Raw genomic sequence first — 6000 nt, 5'->3', positions numbered from 1 at the left:
AGTGTGAAGTGTTTTCTGAATTATAGAACATATAACCTAGCTTCCGCCATTCTGGAAAGACAGGTACTGAATCATTTATAGGTTGAGTCGTCCAGCAAGCCACTTACACAAAGTAATCTGCTATCTTGGAGCTTTCAGCAGACTTAGAAATAAGCTCAAGGAATTACTTTAGGTAAAACTCAGAAACACTGGGGAGTTGCAGAAGTATACTGAAAGAAACTCTATGTTATGGCTTATATTCTTTGAACAGGAAAACAACATCAGATATTAGTCAGCATTATATGCACGTGGATGAAAGTCCACGCTATCTATAGTGGACTTGCACGTAAAGAAAATCAAAGCATAAAGCAAAATTGTGTGGATTGTTTAGAAGGGTTTTCTAAGGCAAAACAGACTTAAGCAATCATCCTGAGCTTGTGGGTATGCATGCGGGTGTGGATCCTCCTAATAACCTTGAAGCTACCAGAGAATGATGCCAACAGTTGTATGGTGGGGTAGAGATGGGGGTTCAGCCAGTGTGCAGAGGGAAAGGCTGACGTTCAGGGAGCCTGAGGCAGGCTGGAGGACTACACAACATCCCTGTTAAGTTCAGCAATAAACAACGCAGAGCTTGGCAGCTGGAGCACAATAAGCCCCTGCAGCAATACAGGGAGCGTGTACGTGTATATATTTATACATACGCATAAATATATATATCTCCATTGCAAGTCTGTGGGAGATGGTCATGCTGCTGTGGCAAGCAAATCACAGAAAATATGAGTCTTGGGCAGGAAATTGATATTCCAGGGCTTTCAGATGAAGAGGATAAGGCAATATATTCTTCCATCACCCAGCTCAGACTCAAAACTGGTGTGTTCCCAATTTAGGAAGCAAATGCAAACACAGAAGTGAGTAGTGGTGACAAGTGAAAATTTAGTGTAAGTAACAAAGGTGAGTGTTGCCAGACAAAAGGACTACTTAAAAAGCCCAGAATTGTAGAGCAGCTCTTTTCCCATGTGAACTGAATATGTCTATTTGTTTGTTTTTGAAACATAATTAATTTACAGAACCAATACAATCTTGTTATTCCCTACTCTTTGAAATTCATGCAACCATGAGGAAAACTCTTTTCAGTTCATGTACCACCACAAAAATTTTCAATTTATTCACTCACTTAATCATAAATATAACTGCATCTTTGTTATACCTGTAAATTCATATATTCACTAGGGAAACTAATAAATACCTACAAAACTATGGAACCCCCCCCATATATAAAGTCCTGTCTCAAACAGAAGACATGACATTTCAGGCACAATGGGAGGCTACAGACCTCATCAGCTTCCAGTTTAAGAACTGAACATTTGAAACTGTTTATAGCTGATCCCCTCCAAAGAGTTGCAACTAGAAATCAAAAGAGAAACACAGCTAAATGTTCCATTAGATGAAACTTCCTAGTAGAACACCCTCCTTACGAACAAATGACAAAAACCATGCAGGACAGAGGAACATCCAGAAACCTAGAAGAAGGAAATGCAGAAGAAATTGCAGAGATAAGTATTTATGAAACTGAAGTGGCAGAAAAGAAGCCTGAAAGGAGTTCCTGCTCCTTGTTTGGGGCAGAACTGCAACCAATTGCATTGTCCATTAGAAAAAGATTAAAGCAGAGCACTAACTAAATCTGTGAGGACAGAAAAACCACCTCAGATCTATATGACAGATAAGGTCTTGGGACAGCACCAGGCTCTGTAAAATCAGCACAGCACCCTGGCAAGATGTCAAACTTGGATATTTGATTTTTAAGATGGGTTATACATTATCCAATATAATAAAACAGAGTATTGAAAAGTTGTGTTTAAAAAAAATAAAACCAAACAGACTTTCTACACTCAGGAATAGTACCCTGGTCTTTTAATATATCTTGTTCAGAAAATATTGCTTATTTAATTACAAAATTCTACATATGTTACACCAACACAGTATTTGCCATTTATGTACCCCTGAAATGGTAAAAACAAAATAAATAAAAATCCTTTAATTATGTGGGACTGCCTGCACTAGGTCAGAGATTTTGTCTTCTGAGCTGTATTTTTCCTTTAGAAATTCCATGTCTACCTAAACTCAGCAGCACTTCCAAGATAAATATTCAAAATTGTGATTTCACACAAAGACACACATGTGGTTATATTTCTAAATTATTTACAAATTGTAAAATTAATCTTAGTAACTAATCATTTCACACTGCTTGTTCTTTACTGCATGTTATTGCTCAAACATATTAGTTATATAAAACTGCCTACTTATTACTGGGGAACGATTTGGAAAGAATTTTTTTTTCCTATGAGAAATAAGCAAAAGCCAGCTGCAGAAACAACAAGAGAAGTTTCTGTGCTTTTAGAACAATTACTCACAGTATGTTTTACTATAGAATTCTCAGTATGAACAAATCTTTACAATGCAGATGTTCAAGGACTGATAACATGAATAGCATGCTGGGTCAACAGCTAATAACTAGAATAAGATAAAATACAATAGCAAGTCGTAATTTTTAAGTGTGTCAGCATCCTTAATTTGCACACAGTTGTTGTGAATCATATCACAGGCTGCGTGCAGCATTCCCCACTCTTATTTTCCTTTCATGTATAGGCATTGCACCTGCCACTGTACTGGTGCTACCAACAGCTCATTGCTGTGTATCTCAATAGAAAGACACTAAATTAAAGACTTAAAGGCTACCTCTTTATACTTACATTGCTTTCCCACTAACACTAGTGTGACCACAGACAAGTATCAGTTTGTGTGAATGTAATGCTGCTCAAATGAGCCTAGATAAAATCCAACACACTAGTCTATGTTTCTGTTTTCTCTAATGTAATCTGTTTTTTCCTTATTGTTAGTGGGAGAAATGCATCTCTTTAAGACTTTTTAGGTATGTATTCTAATCAGTGCTGTGCTCCTTTATTATCCTTGACATACGTGTTAGTAAAATTCTGTAGGACGCTATTGTCATTATAGCTGAAGTGTTAAGCAGAGGTAACAAGAAAACAAACTTCAAAAGTGCATTGAAATACTAATGCGAATACATACAGAAACAAAGGCCAGAAGAAATTCAGTCCCAAGCATTTAGTAGTCAGACAGTTCTGGATATAAGTCTTCTTGTTCTCTCCTCACCCATATATTCCTTTCCCACAACATATTTTGGTCTGTCAATCCAAATTTTTAGTGTTTTTTTTTCAGTCTGGTTTCCTACGCAATTATACGGCCAGCGTGTCTCTCTGTCTCCCTACCCCTAAATAAGAATATATTTCAATCAAATTATATAAAAGGGTAGGTATCTTGGAAATACAGGGAACTTTTGCTTTTCATGAAAACGAACAACTGAGGAACAACTCCTGTTCCTGTGTGCCTCCCAGAAAACCTCCCTGGTCATCTCAATGACAGGATTGGTTTCAAGAGCAACCCCACATGAAGGAGCAGAGAAAGCCCAGCTGGATTTGTTGCAGACTGAGGGTTTCTCGGGAGCCACAGCAGTAAGGGAAGCTGTGCACCAGGGTGCTGGGCAGGCACAGAGAGGGGGGCTGTGACTAAGGGGGTAAAGGCCGAGTCAGACACAACTGTCTGACAGATGGGACGATCCAAAGTTTCTTCGTCCCAGGATTTTCTGATTAGGTGGGGAAACAGGAGGATGAAAGGGAAAAGACACTCTAAAATGGAAGATAGGAATTCTCTCTGCCTCTCTTTGATATCAGAATCTGGAATCTAGAGCAAGTCATCTCATATCAACTGCAGTTATACTACTACTATTGTGAAGTCTTGTGACCGAATTAACAAAAAATATTATTTTGGGGTTTTCTCCTGATTTGTGTGAGTTGTTTTTAATAATTCTGACTTACCCTATCAGAAATTTATTAACTAATTAAAAAAGATCAGGTACAATGTGTTACAGAACATTGATTTAGAGATGAAAGAGAATTTTAAATCTCTGATATGAGAAAAAATATTCAAGAGTAACAGAAAAACATTAGAAACTGTGGCTACTCATGTAATTATTGCATAAAGCATCTGTTTTCGTCTTCAAATGTAACTATAATAAGAGATAGTGTGCACCTGCCTGTGGCAGGCGGGGCTGAAACTGGATCATCTTTAACATCCCTTCCAAACCATTCTATGGTTCTATGACAGACACTGTGAATATGAAAACAACAGTAGAACTTTGAGATGATTTTTTTAGTATCTCAATATTTCAATTTCATATAGGTAATAAATTAAATACTAAATACATAAAGGTACTATTTATTTAAAAACGAAACACCATTTTTGTTCCAAAAGGTTTTTCAATTGAAGTCTTCAGAACCTGTGGAAACTTTTATGAACTTTGTTTTTCCTTTCAATTTAGAAAGAAAACCAAAGTACACAAAAATATTAGGTATCTTCTGCCTGCTAGAAAACTAACTAGTCAGCACTACAGAGCATGCTTTAAATTTTCTGTGACCTACAGAGAAAGAAACTTAACACTTCACTAAAAAAAGAAAGTTTGGCTAGCTGTGTCCTTCCTATTTCAGCCAATAACCACAATCAACTGCTCCACTACCACAAGGCAGGTAGCAGGGCAGACGAATTAGAAATCCTACAACCAATTTTCTGTTTATTGCAACATAGTTGTGGCTCACCTGCAAAACCATGTTGTGCTGGCTTTGGCTGGGATAAAGCTAATTTTCTTCACAGTAGCCGGTATGGTCCTATGTTTCAGAATTGTGCTGGAAACAGTATTGATAATACAGTGATGTTATTGCTGAGCAGTGCTTACACAGTGTCAAGGCCTTTTGAGGCTCTCACACCACTCCACCAGGAAGCAGGCTGTGGGTGTATATGAAGCTGGGAGGACAGCTGATCCCAACAGACCAAAGGGATGTTCCAGACCGTATGGCATAATCCTTGGCATATAAAGCTGGGGGATGAAGAAGGAAGAGTAAAATGCTCATAGTGATGACATTTGTCTTCCCATGTCACCACTGTGTGTGATGGAGCCCTGCTCTCCTGAGATGGCTGAATGCCCGCCTGCCCATGGGAAGTGGTGAATGAATTCCTTGTTTCACCTTGCTTGCATGTGCGGTTTTTGCTTTTCCTATTAAGCTGTCTTTATCTCAACCCATGAATTTTTTCACTTCACTCTTCTGATTCTCTTCCCCATCCTACTGGAGAAGGGTGTGTGAGCAGCTGTGTGTTGCTTAGTTGGTGGTTGGGGTGAAACCATGACATCCCTGAATTATTAACTCTTTCCTGCAAAATCCCAAACATAGCCCCATACTAGCTACTACGAAGAAAATGAATTCTGTCCCAGCCAAAACCAGCACAACATGCAATAACTATAAATACATATGCTGAATAAGATTAATATTTTCACCTTTAAGTAGCTTTTTCTTTTTAATAAATGAACTTTTCTGTGTGAACCCACTGTGCACTAACACTCTCTCTCCTGACAGTGTAGAAGGCTCAGGAAACAGGTCACAGGACTTATGCATTTTTGTTACCGAAACCTTCATGCTTAGCAAATGTGACAGGAATCACTCACTCATTGCCTTCGCACGAACACTGCTTTAACTAGAGTACCACCATCTTCTGACTGAACTTCCCACCCTTATTAGAAATTCATTCCCTAACAAGTACAACAACCAAATAGTCCAGCTCATCTTCCACCTCCCAAGTGGCAGTGCCCAGCCCAGTCAGATCCCTGCAATTTGCCATGGACAGACTATAGAGTGCAATATCAAAGTGAGACACTTTCAAGCCTGCTAAACTCACATTCTTTTCTCAATTGTATATGGCGCTTTCAAGAGGAGCTGAAGAAAGGCTCCAAGAGTTCTCCTCGCATCACAGATCATATTCAGCCAAGCTGTTTTAAGGTGGTCCCTTCCTGCCCTTTCTATAACCACACCTAAATATATACAGTAAGTTCCAGCAGCTGTTACCGGCTTTGGGTTTGACAAGATTTAAATTGTAGTTGGATTAGTTTTGTTTTTC

The sequence above is a fragment of the Neopelma chrysocephalum genome, unplaced genomic scaffold, assembly GCF_003984885.1.
Source record: "Neopelma chrysocephalum unplaced genomic scaffold, ASM398488v2 Primary Assembly neopelma1_23, whole genome shotgun sequence".
Classification (NCBI taxonomy): domain Eukaryota; kingdom Metazoa; phylum Chordata; class Aves; order Passeriformes; family Pipridae; genus Neopelma; species Neopelma chrysocephalum.
This window is presented reverse-complemented; position numbering follows the sequence as displayed.